This window comes from Struthio camelus, chromosome 3 (assembly GCF_040807025.1).
Source record: "Struthio camelus isolate bStrCam1 chromosome 3, bStrCam1.hap1, whole genome shotgun sequence".
Classification (NCBI taxonomy): domain Eukaryota; kingdom Metazoa; phylum Chordata; class Aves; order Struthioniformes; family Struthionidae; genus Struthio; species Struthio camelus.
The window spans coordinates 78,836,452-78,851,913 of record NC_090944.1 but is presented as its reverse complement, the minus strand read 5'-3'; positions in this window follow the sequence as shown (position 1 = coordinate 78,851,913).

The window sequence follows — 15,462 nt, the reverse complement described above, 5'->3', positions numbered from 1 at the left end:
CGAAGCAAAAGGGGCTTAAATAGGACTTTAGTGATGCATAAGACTTCAGTAGTCCTCTGCCCAAGGGTGTATTTCTCTTTATATGTAGTAACCTGTCACCAGGCTAGGTTTTAATTACACGAGCCACGGGCAAAATGAAGTTTGCTTTCTAATATCGTTTTGATGTGATATTCCCAATTTCTCTAGGAAATTACAGTCCCTGCTATGCTCATCCACTCTTGAGCATTAAATGGCAAGTGTCATTGTCAGCAGCAAGAGGTATGCTCTATCCTGGCAGCGGAAAAAAAGCTGACTTCCCCCTTCCAGTAAAGAATTTAAAGCCCCTTCACATCTCCAGGAACTCTCAGAGGTAAAACTTATCACTTGTGCCATGACAATTAAAAGGCATTAACCTAAAGACATACCGTTTTCTCAACACCAGATGCTGGTTGCCAAAATACCTTCCTATTAATTAACGTAGTTCTCAGTTCAGATTTCTTGTTCTTTTTTCCAGGAGTGTAAAACCTGCAATACCACAGCACAGTGTGAATTTGCTGCTGCAGCTGCAATCTTCAAGTCTGCTGTGAACTCTCTGCCTCCTAGTTCAGAGAGCAAGAGTCTGCCATCACACCACCACAGCTCTCTGAAATGACCAGATATAATTGGGTTCAGTGGAGTTCAAAGCTATGATCCAGCTTCCTCATATCAAAGTCCATTGATTCAGTGGCAGCTGAAGCACATTGAAATGCAGGGAGGGTGTGAAGAAAGTTATGAGCAGAACACATTTAGGTCTGTCTTGTTATATTCCAGGATGCAGTACTCAACCGGCTTGTGGTTGAGCTTTCAAGAGCTCAGGTGTGGTCCTCTGGAGAAGGCTTTTTCTCCTCCTCTAATTGCTGCAAAAAAATATCTCCTTTTTGCTAATGTACTTTGCCTATTTCATGGCTTAATACTTGTGAGACTCGTTTACATTTTTTTTAAATGTCAGGGCTTCCTCCTGAGATTGTTCATTCATTATATTTATTTTCCTGGACATGATTTAACAAACCGTCCCTGAAGAATTTGCAGCTATTAACTTTGTCGAACAGCAGCTCAAGTGAGAGTTAAAGGCAAATGGTCTAAAAGAAAGTAATGGGCCAAAGCACCTCTAGGGTATTTGTCTGCCCCAAAACTCATTTCAATAATTCTTCCCCACAAATACAGAAAAAAAGAAAAAAAAAAAAGAAAATGAAAGAAAAGGAAGTGCTGTTGGTGGTGGTATGAGCCCATAGACCCCAAATACACATGTGCATAACAGGATTAGGGTTCTTTGCTTTATGCGGTCGAGATGCTCAGCTGTTTGCCCTCATCGTTATTGACCTCTGTGTGTTGTCAGTGCTTGCCTCATATTCAGTCTTGCAGTCTCTAAACCAGCAATAGTAACTGTCCCAAGCCTCCCTATGTTATGGGATGGCCATTTGGCTCACATTGCTCTTAATGGTAGCTCTCAACTTGGAGAGACCTGGGCTATTGCACACCTTATTCTGGGAAAAAGACCTACTTGCTCCGCTACTAAAAATGGGGTAGCTGTAAGTGGCAGTATAGCTAACTCATCTTGTACGGTCTTCCGGAAAAGATATGAAGAGTAGACTACAAAATATAACACATTCATATCATCTTGGTCATCCTGTGGGCTGTAATTACAATTTAACTTCTGATGTAAGGAATGCAAGGAAGCCCATCTGGTTTTCTCCAAATATACCAGCTGTATACAATTGAGAAGATATATCCATTGGTTGATATTCAGTTCCATCAATAAATTAATAACACCATTTCAAATAATACAATTTTATACAAAATATTGCTTCTTTCCACAAACCGTGTCACAACAGCCGCTCTGCCTTTTGTAAAAAATATTAGTTTGACACAGTTATGCATGGAGATAGAATATGACTTAGTCTGTTATTGTTGCTGTATAATAACTGACTGCTTTTCTTCAGATGTTTTATGTGTCTGTTCCTGATGCAAGCATACTCAGTCATTTGTTTGATTTTGAGTTTTTGGGCATAAAGACAAAATTAAAAATCAAGTAACTGTTTTACCCAATATAACCTCCCAGTGCATTGCAAGGGAAAGCAAAGACAACTTGGGGTATTTTGTATGTCGCATGTATGTTATTTTCCATTCTGCAGTACAATGCAAAGTCATGGTGGAGAGCCAAAAGTGCTGGGCAGCAGTATCAGCCCAATTCCTGGAAGCTTTGTAACTCCAATAGCTTTAGAGCCACATGTACACAATATTTTGTCTGACCTACTATATCATTTCTGGTGCTCAACTTAGGCTGTATGCTGTATGTTAATTTGTGTGGTATGGACCTATCTTCTTTCTTTCAGAAAAAATGTTTGCTTTTTCAGTATTTCATAAGAATGATTAATTTGTCACTTTAAGCTGAACTTCGTAGGAGAGAGTTTCATGCAGTTTCTTGTGAGTCAGAAGTATCCTTTTTCAGTTATCTGTCTCTTCTGGGATGCTTGTAAGTATTCCTAAAGAAATCTGTTTGCATTTGCCATGCAACAAGGAACACAGAGCTAAAACCCGCTGAAATCAGGAGGAGCATCTTTATTAATACCAGTTAGTTTTGAATCAGGTCATCTACCAGGCGCTATTAGGATTGCCCCATGCCAGTACAGCTGCACCATTATTACTGTTTTTTCTACAGTAAATTCATTTTAAAAAACAGTTTGTTCCCGGTGAGCTTGAAACAATTTGTGGGCAGTACAGCTGGAAAGAAATTGGAAGTCTGACTGGTAAGAGTGCTGGGGATACTCATTGCCACACGTTTGGGTTCAGACCCCTCCATCCCATATCCTAGCGTCGAGAAGATTATTCACCTTGGGTTTCCTGGGCAAATGCACTAACCAGCCAAAAAGCCAATGACGTTATTTGTATAGCTACTGGGTAAAAAGGAAGGAGTGAAACATTTTGTGTCAAGTGGAATGCTTCTTTTGATGCAAAATTACTTTTTACTCTCTTTTTGGTTTTTTGTTTTGCTGGCAAAAAAAAGCTTCAAGCTGAATTGATTTTTTTCCTAGTCTCTGTTCAGTAGTCCAACCAAAAAATCTATTACTTTTACAGTGCTACTTCTAACCTTTCTCTTTCATTCAAACTAGGTTTACACAATTTGCTTTCTAAAGAGCCATGGCATCAGGATCTGTAGAACAGCCAGGGTCAAAATTTCACTATTTTTGAATACACCTACAGTACACACAGATTTGCATAATAGGCCCTAATGCCTCCTTCAGAATCATTATGGTCTATTGAGTAAATAATGTGTCTATTGAAAATGGTTGAAATACCATTTAGTTGATAGTCTCTATTGACTCCTAATAAGATGCTATTAGAGTTGAATAAATATTATGCATTTTAAAACTTTCCTAAATATATTCCATTCCCACATATTTTCATATTTACACAATGGACTGTAAAGAACACAATTGTATCTACTCACAGACAGCTCCAAGAGAAAGCTTCCCTTTTTGGTAGGGTTTTTCTTAAATTTGAGGGCACAAAGGTGAGTTGTATTTGGGTGGTTGTTTTGTTCTTAATGAGACTGACATGGGGGAAAAAATCAAAACAAGAAAGAAAATTAAACTACATGAGCTGGTTCTTAAATAAAATTCAGCTTTACGTTTTTGAAGAGTTAGCATAGGATTTAGCCATGCTCTCTTGGGCTTATATGAGGGACAGCGCAACACATTCTTTACAGTCAATTGTTTAAATATGCAAATGCATGGAAAGAGAATGAGCGTAGTTAGGCAATGTGTAAAATGCATATTTGTATTTATTCAGCCTTAAACGTTTTCTCTTAAGAGCTGACAGAATCTCTCAAGTTAAAGCATACTTTGATAAATATCCATATATACAATTTTTGCTGTCCCATAGCAATTCTGAAGCAATTGTAAGTAGCTGTGCCTTTACAGCATAAAGATTTCAGACTCCAGATATGCCTTGCCCTGCATCATTTTTCATCTGAGAGTTTCAAATCTTGGATCCTGGATCCCAAGTTCTGCCACTCCATTTACTGCTAGGTGGATATAAAAAAGAGCTGGAACTCAAAGCTGGTACAGGAGTGTCTCCTGGATGTGCTCATTTCAAATGAAAGTAAGTCAGGGAAGTGACTGCTGCCACTCTGGTTCTCACAAGTAATGAGTCTGACTGCTTGTAAAGAATTAATGCCTCCTTCCTTTCCTTCCTGGAAGCCTGAACAGGCACTGGCAGTGAGTAGAAGTGATCACTTTTACACTTTTTCATGCCATGTTCTCCAGCATTCACAGACTCTATTCTTGCTATGCTGCTGTCACTTTAAAATCTTTCATATACTTACGTACATATTTGGATCTCCTCAGCTTCTGAAAGACTATCAGAAAGACTTACCAGCACTTTACAGTGGAGGTCAAAGTGGGAGGCAGTTCTTTACACTAGGTTGTCATCTCCCGTACAAACCCTGTAGGAATCTGACACAACTATGCACGAAGTCTGCACAGAGATCTGTGGAGCTTATGCCCAGAGCTCAAGTTCAGCCCCTTCAGGCCTGACCACATAGACATTGCCTGTATCTACTCTATTAAACCTCCTCACAAGCTCAGTTTCCCAAAAGGTTGTCTAGACTGTATATCACTGTGATAGTGTTATGCAAATTGTTTTCTCAGTTTATTTAATTTGATGTTGGCAAGAATGGAGGGTTAATGGCCTTGGCACAAAGACATCTTGTTGCTATTTTCCAGTTGGTTCTTTGAATATCTGGAGATTAGAAAGTCTTCCTTGGTCTCCCAATGGCAAAGAACCAGAGAAAGGTCTAATGTAGGCATTAGCCCTATCCTACTGTGGACTAATAATGTTGAGATCTCCAGACTGTAAGTGATTTGGTATGCATTAGGCACATTTCATTTGGTTGTAGTACCCCTCTCTTTCCACACTAACCCACTTGTCTTTGCAAGCACTCTACCACAGTCTTCCACTTTATAGTCACTCTGTGCTTACGGCAGACAGTGTAGTGAACAGGCTACCTCCTTCTCCTTTCTCCCCTCCCTCTACCCTACCGATCATGGGGATCCTTACCCAAAGAGCACGAGCCCATCTGTGGCAGACAGGAGTCTTCCAGAGCACTGAGCTGCGAAGGAACCATGATGCAGAGATGATTTCTATATCCTCACATCCCACATGATTAAATAATCCTCCTCTCTGTACTTGAGGCATACTCAAGAATTGCTATTGAGAATTACTTTTGATGGACTGGAAAAGTCTCCACAGATGTCCCTGGGCTTTGGGAGATGCAGTGTGTTCCCATGTCTCACCTCCACCTTCAAACCACTTGTCCTTCTGCAACCACTCTCCACTGGGAGATCCTGTGTCCTACTAGGGTAAGTATATCTTTTCTCAAGGATTATGTTCTAGTGTTTCACACCTAGGAAACAAAGTTCTTTCTTTCTGGTACCTCTAGCTGAACTGGGGGAATAAAAGGAAGTTAAACAACTGGAGAAAAAAAAAACTGGGAGAAGTAATATCTTCTTAGTTTCTCATCTTTATTTATTTATTTTCAACTGGATCAAACTGATAAATATGTTCTCAGTGGTTTACATAAGTCATCTTATTTCTGTCTTTCACCGTGCCCGAGCAAACCTGAAGGCACCATGTGATCACTTTTTCCGGATGCTTTGGTTTGGCTAAAAGATGATGGCATTTTCAGTTTAAGCTTCTGCCCTTCTCCTTCCTTTCCTCCTTCCTCCATAAAAAAGTTTAAGCACTCCATGCTTTCTATACCTCTGACTCCCAAGCAGCATTTGTAACAGTAGGAGCACTGGAAAGCATAAAAGCCAACTAATGCTAATAGGGCAAACAGAATGTAATTGCTTATGTGTGCTGGTTATATCCTGAAACAAATTGTTTCTTAATGCTGAGGTCAGACAGGGTTTAATTAGGAGAAATACAATTGGTGTAAAATTTTGCAGCAGGCTGCTTGTTTGGTGTCATGCCAAGTCAACATCAAGCCTTTCCAAATGGAAATTTTCATTAGAGGCCATTGGCAGCTTGGTTAGGCTGAGTTTCAACTTTTTCGAGTCTCCTGATAACATGAACCTGAAACTCAGCATATCTGCTTCCTAATAACAGGCTGTCCTTATTGCAATGTTCACACACACACACACACACATACACACACGCACGCACGCACACGCACACACACACACACACACACACACACACACACGTCTTCTACATATGTAACATCAAGTGCACTCAACATCTGCCATAGCTACTTTTTTCTAGCCTGACGCTGTCAAAATCTGCATGCAGATAGGACTTAACATCATCTTTAAAAGAATGGATAAATGGCATTTTATTTCCATATTGTTTTCATGCCAAAGACAGAGAAAGAGTCCTTTGAACTCCAGCAGAGGAATTTAAGGAAAATTTCTAAGCCTTTTTTGTTCAGCTGTGACCCTTTTTTGTTCTGTTTGTACCAGTCTATGCAACATTCTCAAGGATTCCTGTTGATGCTCATAGCAATGATAGTGCTCTTTACATTGATTATCACAGCCCCAGTGCTCACGCTGCCAAGGTTAAGGTTGTATCAGCATTTCCTTTATAGACCCTGCTGTTCAAGAGAAAAATGTTTAACTTAACCGAGAAAATTGGCTGGAGGGTGGATTTTTTTTTCCTTTTCCTAGTTTTGTGAGTGAAGTTAATGCTCATAAAACTAAGGGATGGGCATTCTGGCTTGAAGCAAGCAGACGTGCGCTTTGAAGGTTTCTTCCACTCAACAGTATACATCAGTTAGCTTACGTCTTTTCTTGCTATTGTGGTCCTGACAGAGAGACCACTGATGAATGGCCCAAAGTATGTGACCTGGTGAGTGCCACAGCCCGTGGCCTTTAAAATTCAGCTACTGGAGATACTTACTCCAGAAACAAAATCAGTAAAAGGCAGGAAGAGCAGAGGATTTGTGGCCACTGTGAAAGCTGGCTGGGGTGGCAGGTGAGCTGACAGAGATGGTGGGAGGACTACTGAGCCAAACTGCAACTGGAAATAAGACAAGCCAGGTTATAAGAGGGAGAAGCTGCTGGGAAGAAAGTGGCAGAGACCCAAGCAGATAGTCATGGTACAGCAATTTGTTAAAGCAAACAGGAATCTTTTCATTTCAGTACCTTCCTGCCCTGGTTCAGACTATTCCTGAATCAGCATTTACAGAACCGCCTCCTCCCTGAAGGTGACATTTTTTCTTCTTTCTGCATTGCTAGCCAACCTCCTGAGCTCAGTCCCCTGTTTTCTCCCTCTCTTCTGCTCTCACTAGTTTTCGTGGTATTGGCACTTTGTGCACCTTTTCCTCTCTCCTGCCTGTGGGCTAGCTGTGGTGCACAGCTGTCTCTGTCCTCCTGCCGTGTACAAATCCTGCTGTAATTGTGCAAATCCTTACTTCTTGCCTGCTGCCTCTGGCTGGCTGCTGTCCATGTGCACAGCTCATAAAGTCGATGAGAGTTACTTGTATCCTCTGTAGGTAGACAAGTGTGTGGGGAGAAGAAAATAGACAACTAGACGAGTTGCTGTTCCTCACGTGTGCCCCCATCCTCCAGCTGGAATCCAGTTTTTGTAGTAGGAGAAAGGGGCCATTTAGGTTTGGCAAGATAAGAATGTGAATACAAAACCACCCACTGCACATGCATGATCACAACAGTGCCTTGCAATAGTGTTGTGGAAGCTACTAGAAATCTCTGGAGAGAGAGAGATGTGGAGATTTTCCTAGCTTTTGTGCATTTCATAATCTTTCATATGAAATGATAGGATTCTTTTGCTCACAAAACACATCCATAGATAGCTCTTAATAGCTGTTAGCAGTAGCTCTTTGGTGACTCCCCTCCCTTTACAGTTTAACTTTCATGTTTGGTTTGTACTCAGAGGAAACGCATTTTCTCCATATGAAAACTCTCAGCATTACTCAGAGGTGCTGGCTAGCTGTATTTGCTGAGCTGATAGGCTATGCAAGATAGGACATGTTATCTTTTGCAGTACTGTGAACTTTGCCACTTTTCTCCCCCTTATGGCAGGTGAGGGACTGTGCTGGTATCCCCTATCTAATTCTGCCAGATTCCAGACATTTACCTCACACTTTATAATCTTCTTTGATTCCCAGCTTCAAGTCAGTTTTAAAAGAAAGATCTGTACATGCATTTTGAATGAAGGTTTTTGACATGACTAAATGGACTCTTCCCATGTATTCTGCACACTTTCGTTTCTGTCTTTTTTTGCCTCTAGTGGGCGAGTCTAGGGCTAGGAGCTTCTAGCGTCTAGAAGCTTCATCTTACATTAACACAGATTCTGCAGCTTAGATTCTCTCCAGTCCCTGGTGAAGGGGGAACAGCCTGGTAAAAAATGCTCTGTGCCTTGCCAGTCCAGAGCTGCTGCATGGGCCCGGGGGAAACCACTGCACATGGTCAACTCAAAGATCAGTTTTATGACTGCCCCTATAGCCCAGCTGGTTCTGCACTCCCAAAGAGTCCACTCCCCTTTAACCCTTCTGCGGTTGACTGGCTACTTGCTTTTCCCTTGGCAGAGGGAAGGCAGGATCACTTTTTCCTTCACGAAAGAAAGAAACAGACAGTAAGGCGGAAAAGGACAGCATCTTGACTGCCTTTGCTTGAAGTTTTGTTAATTGAGCGTTTAGAGTGTCTTGCTCTGTTGAACACACTTTCATGCATGTGTGACTATGAATGTCTGTGTCTGGCTTTGGCTCTGGAACCACAGCGGAGGATCAGGTGGTGAGGTGGGAGTGGAAGGGCTAAATATAGTCCGTCTGCCACGTGATCATCCCTCCTCTGGTTTTCAAACCTCCAGCCTTTTCCTGAATTACCCCGTGGGTAGCTTAGTAACAGATACGATGGCCCATTCTTTAGCGCACTTAAAAACCCAGAAAATATACTGCCTTTTTAGAAACAAACAAACAAAACTGATGAGCTGAAGGTGTTGTCATGGAAGTGTTACTTACAAGCATGGAAGGGGCAGCTGCCCTCCACCGGGCTCTGCTGAGCAGCCGGAGCATAAAGCAGCGCTCCCCGTCACGTACAGCTGGGAGGCTGTGGGCTCTGTAAATGCGGTTTGTACAGATGACGAGTCCCCTGCCGAAGCAGGTGATCAGTGGACCAGGGTCAGAGACATTAACACACTTCGAAGACACATCGTTGGATGATCGCTTGTACTGGCCATTGCCATGCAGAAGGCACGTTACAAGGAAGCTTGGCAGAGCTCTGCCACGTTGAGTCTCTCTATTTGCATGCAGTACAGCGAAGCAAGAAGTGCTTGTCTCCTGTTTAAAGGCAGCTACTGCTGCTTCACTGGGAGCTTTGGCCTTTTCAGTGGGGAACCCAGGAGACAGGCTGTCAAAACAGAAGTCTCTTGTTCAAACTATCAAGCTTAGGAAGTGAGGTAGCAAAAACAGAAAAAATTAAAAAACATTAAAAAGGCTCAGATCAGTCAAACCAAAGAGTGCTGTTACTTCTTGGGTCACTTTTTTTCCTTTCTGAGGTTATTTTGTTATTTTCAGTTGGCTAGATGCAACAGCAAGGAGGGTGGAATTCAGTCAAGGACCTGAAGATAAATTCAAAATTCAGTTTTGCAAACAGACAAACAAATAAAAGCTGATTTATGTGGTGGATGTTTTATATTTCCTCACTGTATTTCTCCTGCGCTGCACAATTCTTCCTGGAAATCTCTGTAGTAATTCTCACTAACTGCTGTGATGCCTACTGTGCAGGGCAGAACTGATCAACTGCAGGGAATCCTGCCATTTTCATCTCTTTTTTTTCTAACCGTGTCAAATTCCTTTTCCTTTAGTAATCCCCATTATTCCCTCAGGAGCTGGAAGCAGATTTAATTGTTAAATTTGCATAGTAACTCAGCAAATAAACTCTCCAGTCTCTTGTAGACCTTTAGCCATTCCAGGCTTCATTTTAGTTATAAATCACTTACTTCTCTATGCTCAGCCATGCTGGCATTTCGTACTCAGGAGGCTGGTGCAGAGAAATGATTGAGGGGCAGTTCTTGTGTGGGCTTTTGCTTTTAGGGCTGCTCTGTTTTAGTTATAGTGTAGCTTATTGCAAGATTATTTTGAAAATGGGGCTTTGCAGGTGGATTGTGTTTGCCCTTTTCCATAACTATCCATGTGATAAAATAATCCTGCCGTAGGGGGCTTCTCACTGGTAGACATCTTGTACATGCAGTTAATAGCATGAGAAATACCTAAAATCCTATTTAATGCAATAAAACACAAAGATAAATACAAATAAACTTTCACTATTGCTGGATTATACTGAAATGATTTGATTTTAAAGAATGATATTCAAGAATGTGCTAGGGTTTGCAGGGTTTCTGCATGACACCGAAATCATGGGATGATGTTGAAGTAAACAGGAAACTCTGTAATTCTTCTAAGTTTCTAAATGCAATCCACGATAACTTGTGCCAGGCCTAGAGACTTTTAAAATTGTAGCACAGACTAGACAGTGATAGAATAGACAACAGACTACACTATTTTACTCTTGTAATTGGATTACCAGGCTCAGTTGTCCGGAGGTGTGATGATACAATTCTGTCTGAGTGGTGCAGCTTTAGTATTTAAGATTTTGATGGTAAAATTGTCTGCAGTTCTCTCTGCATCTTTACCCTGCTCTACTGAATCTCCATTTCTTGTGACAAACTGGCTTGACAAGCTACAGTCTTAATATTGAGGAGGAAACTCCACAGAAGGCAAGGAAAAGTGTTAAGTCAGAGAGGCAGTAGCCTGACTAAAGCTGTGTGGTTGTGGTATACACAAGGAGCTTCTGCATTTCACCGCAGCAAACTAAACTATTACGAGTGCTATTTCTCCATGAAATAAAGAGGCTGGAAGTTTGAGAACCTTGGAGGTTTGCAAGACCCAACTGGATAAAGCCTTGGGCAACCTCATCTGACCTCACTGCAGATTTAATTTGGGGAGCACAGCTAACATAGGAACTTTTGTTTAAACAGTCCATTCACTGATATGCTGCTTCGGTAGGGTATTTTAAAGCATGTAGTTCACTTTAGGAGGAAGCCTCCGATGCCTCAGACTAGGAGCATATTTCTGATTTTTGCAAGATGGCAACCAAGCAGAGAGGCTTCCATGTGAGCCTGGGAAGGACACACAAAACAGCAGCGGACACAGTCTTACTGATGACATCTACAGACCTGTTTATTTGGAGATAAGCATAGAAGTTCAGAAAAGTAGCCTAGCCCCCTCCACTAGCTCTGATTAGTGTGGCAGACGCATCAAGCCACCCGTTGTGGGGGCTGTCTGGCTCTGCTGCTCCCTGTCCCACCCACCATAGCTGGGCTGCATCTTCCTCTAAGCACCGGCCAGGTCTATCCCTTCCTTTAACTTAGACAAAGCCTGAATTAAATGGCAGACAAATGCCTTCATTGCGTATCTGTGCTGAGCTCTGCTGAGGAGAGTCGTAATAAGGTATAGCCCACCAAAGAGGCTTGCTGACTTTCCTATTGAACAGCAGAGCAAAAACTGAGTAAATTGTTCATGGCAAATAACTTAGCACAGGCATGGAGTTTCAGCTCACTTCTGGTAATATACACCACCAAAGATCTGAATGAATGAATGAATGAACATTTATGAATGAAATATAGACTCCATGGGTCACTTCCAAAAAGTACTTTGAGAGTGTTAAATCCAGCCCACATAGTATGCATTTGGTAGTTATGACTGACTTAATATATCACATGGCATCATTTCATTTTCAGTTCCAAGGCTGCTCAGCCATTTTTGCCATGAACATTTGGACATACTAATTTCAGACTGTTTTAGACAAATCTGTACTTAACGATTCTGGAACTTACTCTCCACAAATGCCAGTGCCTTTAATTCAGGATAAAGAAAACCTTTGCAGAAGTACATTTGCAGAACGGAAAACAAGTACAGCTTAAGATCCATAAAATGTCATAGAGAAGTCCTTTTTCAGCAAAAGCATTTAGCTCAAATGTTCCTCAGCTCTTCACCTCAAAATTCAGATTATGATGATGCCGCTGGTGTTATGATTCTTTGTGTAGGATGCATGTTCTACATCATTCTCTCGAAATTAGCATCCCAAGGCAGCCCCATTCTATGGAAGTGCTGTGAGCTACCTAAAATCTCTGAGTTTTATCTGTGTTTTCAGAGGGCTTACAGAAGTTCAACTGCATTCAGTAACTTAACGTAATCCCTGATACTGATGCCTTGAGATAGTTGTGGAAATGTTGATTGCGTACTTACAGTTTTGGATTATGAGATCTGCCCCATCCTTCCCTTCCTTCTTGTCTTACCCTTATACACCCTTTTCTTGCATGGGGGAGGGGAATATAAGCATAGAGTTATGTATTGACCTTCTCCTAAAAGCTCCTGCCAGATATCTTTTATGTACACTGGTGCAGAAAACAACCCTGTTTATGTATTTGCTTTGTTAACGTCAACTGTCTGCACCGAGTTCATCATACTGAGCTATGTAACTACATTTTTGCATTAAACAGCAGTCAGGAGAGATGTGAGGCCCCATTTAGCCGTGGAAAATGTTGATACTATCTGCAAGGCAAGCCATTTCCCAGGAGCTATGCAAGCAAATAGGGAATTTAATTGTTGAAAGATCAGTTGTCTCAGATTCTTGCTCCTAAGGAAGAAAAAATGGGTGTTTTTCCTTGGGATGTGAATCCACATGAGCCAAATAAGGCAGTTGTGAACGAGAGCAATCTACTAGCAATTCCTCCCACTGGGCAAGTGTTGTTGGAAATATGAGGAAGAACAATCTTAACTGCTTTGGAGCAAGTATTTGCAGGCACCATGACTTTGGAATAGCTGGAACCTTTCAAGTGGTGTAACACAAGGATTTCACTTTTTTTTTTTCCTTGCAGAAGCCACATGAAACTATCCGCCTAATGCTTTCCCTCATATAGTCCCACTGACCTTGAAAGGACAGTCCCGGTGCCTGAGGGAAGAGTTATCTGGCTGATAATCAGCGATGAGACCCCAGAGCAACATGAAGAAATCTGAGAGCTATATGAACAGTCAGCTAAAATTCCTTTATACAGAAAAATTTTCCTCCACTAGTCTTTTGAACTCCAAGAGAAGCATAAGCCTTGACTCAGGCAACACGAAGTGTTTGCTCTGGCACCCAAGCCAGCAGATGTGACTACTTGGCATTCTTTCCCGAGACTTGAACCTCATGGTATGTCTATGCCAAATGTATCCACATTATGCAGGAATAATGGAAATTCGCCAGGCAGAGCAATGCTATGTTTTCTCGGATAAATGTTGCTCAGTTTAATTTTGAGGAACTGACTGATAAGAGCCCCAGTGATTACCTATTTGCTTAACTGTCTTCTTTCTGTGAGACCCAGCAGTTTTTATTGCACAGAGAACATAAGAAAAACATGAAGGAATAAATGTATCTGAGACAGCAAAAGAGGCAAGCAAGCCTCCTGGTGAAAGGTGAAGTGCCCACCTGAGAAAAATGGTTTCTTTCCTTTCTGGAACATGAGCTGGCTGCACAGGCTGGCTGCTGAGAATACAGTTTGCCATCTGACATGATTCAAGTGACTCAAGCTGCGTGGTCACACTGAGCTGTTTATTACAGTTTTTCTTTTCTTTAATTCCAAGCACAGTCCACCATGGGAAAATACCGGCGATGAAGGTCATTTGCCTTTGGCAGCACCTGGTAGGTGAGACAAATGTAGCAGCTCGTGCTATGTAATATCTACAGACATATGGAAGTAGAAGCTGAAACATATTTTGGACAACAAAGTGCATAGGATTAACCAAGTGGAAGACATGCATTAAAAATAAAAAATTACCTTAATTATCACCCCCCTGCCCTTGATTTGAACTGGCTACTAGTTACCTCTAGCCATTGTAGCAGGACATATTTTCATAATTAACACAACAATAGAGTCCCATTGTGGCCATGGTCTCTGATCACCAATCTAACTTCTGAAAATAGTGAGCATGGTTTGTTACCTTCAACAGCCAAAGGCACTTACTACAACCTGACTCAAGTGTATTCAACATGCTTGTGACATTCACCCACAGGCCAGCCCGAGTCAAGCAAAGAGTCAGGGATGTGTGCAGAGAGCTAGGATTTAGCTCCGGAGTTGAGGAAAGTGATAAATATCCCAGGGAGACAGAGCAAAGTTACTGTCACCTGACCACAGCTTCACTGTGATAAAATAGCTTTCACTTAATCCTATGGAGGGAAAATAATGCTATTGATATAGGAGGAACTCCTCAAGTTGTAGCAGGGGATTGCTGCTGTACTATTAGTGCAATTGATTACTTCAGCAAGTAGCCAGAAGTAGCCATTACTTCCTGAGTTACTTCCACTACAGTAATCAAGTTCTTGTTAACAAATTTCAGTCGTGAAGGAAATCCAGGAGGACTGGCTTCTAACTATGGACTTCAGCTTCAGGAGAAGAACTCAGGGAGAGACATAGTGAACTGCAGGGCTCCTTCTATTTATTACTCAGGGGCCAAGGGGAAATGGAACATTTTTTACAGCATTTTGAAAGGCTGTTTACTAACTGTTGGCCTAGAAGGAAAATCTTGGAAATGATTCACTATAGATGCCTTTCATAACTGCTAGCCTGACACGCAAAAAGCTAGATGTATCCTGCAGGTTTTTTTGTACAAGGTGTACAAAAGAGAAGTTAGGTGCTAATGTTCTCCAAAGCCCCATACGAACAAGAGCTACTGCACATTTATGTCTGGGTGGGTAATTTGCAGCAAAAAACTTACTCAATTAAAATGTTATTTTTTTCTGTGCAGACACTATTGTGAATTTCTCAGATATTCTTTTGAAATTATTTCCTGAGTTATTCCTTGTCCACGCCAGTTCATTGCAAGATTAGTCAAAATAATGTTGAAACTCGGAATGCTAGACGGAGATCAGACACTTCTTTTCCTTCATTAGCTAAATGAGACATTTTGAATCAAGTTTCTGCTTCAATACTTTGGCTTTTGAAATAGAAAATGGCCTTGTGAAAATACTCTGTAATGTTTACTTAAATGCTACTGTTTCAATAGCTGGTAGTAAATTCATTCAGTAGAATATTGTGAGAAAGTCAGCAGACAAAAAAATGAATAGTCAAACAAATTATTTAAATCATTTAAACATACCATTATCTGAGGGTTAAGTAGTGTTTGCCTACTTGCAAACACAGTTTCATGCAGCAGAATGTACAAGACACCTTTAAAAGGCAAGCTAAAAGAGAGTGGTTTACAGCTATATGCTAAAACTAATTCCACTACTTCTTTCATGCAAATAAACAAAAATGAATTTCGAAGCCAGAACAGCTTCAGTTATGTAATTCATTTCAGTTTGTGAAACACAGAGGTCCAGCCATACACATGAATCAACAATGGTAGAATTTAGGACGCCATATACCTTGACATCAACAAAAGATGAG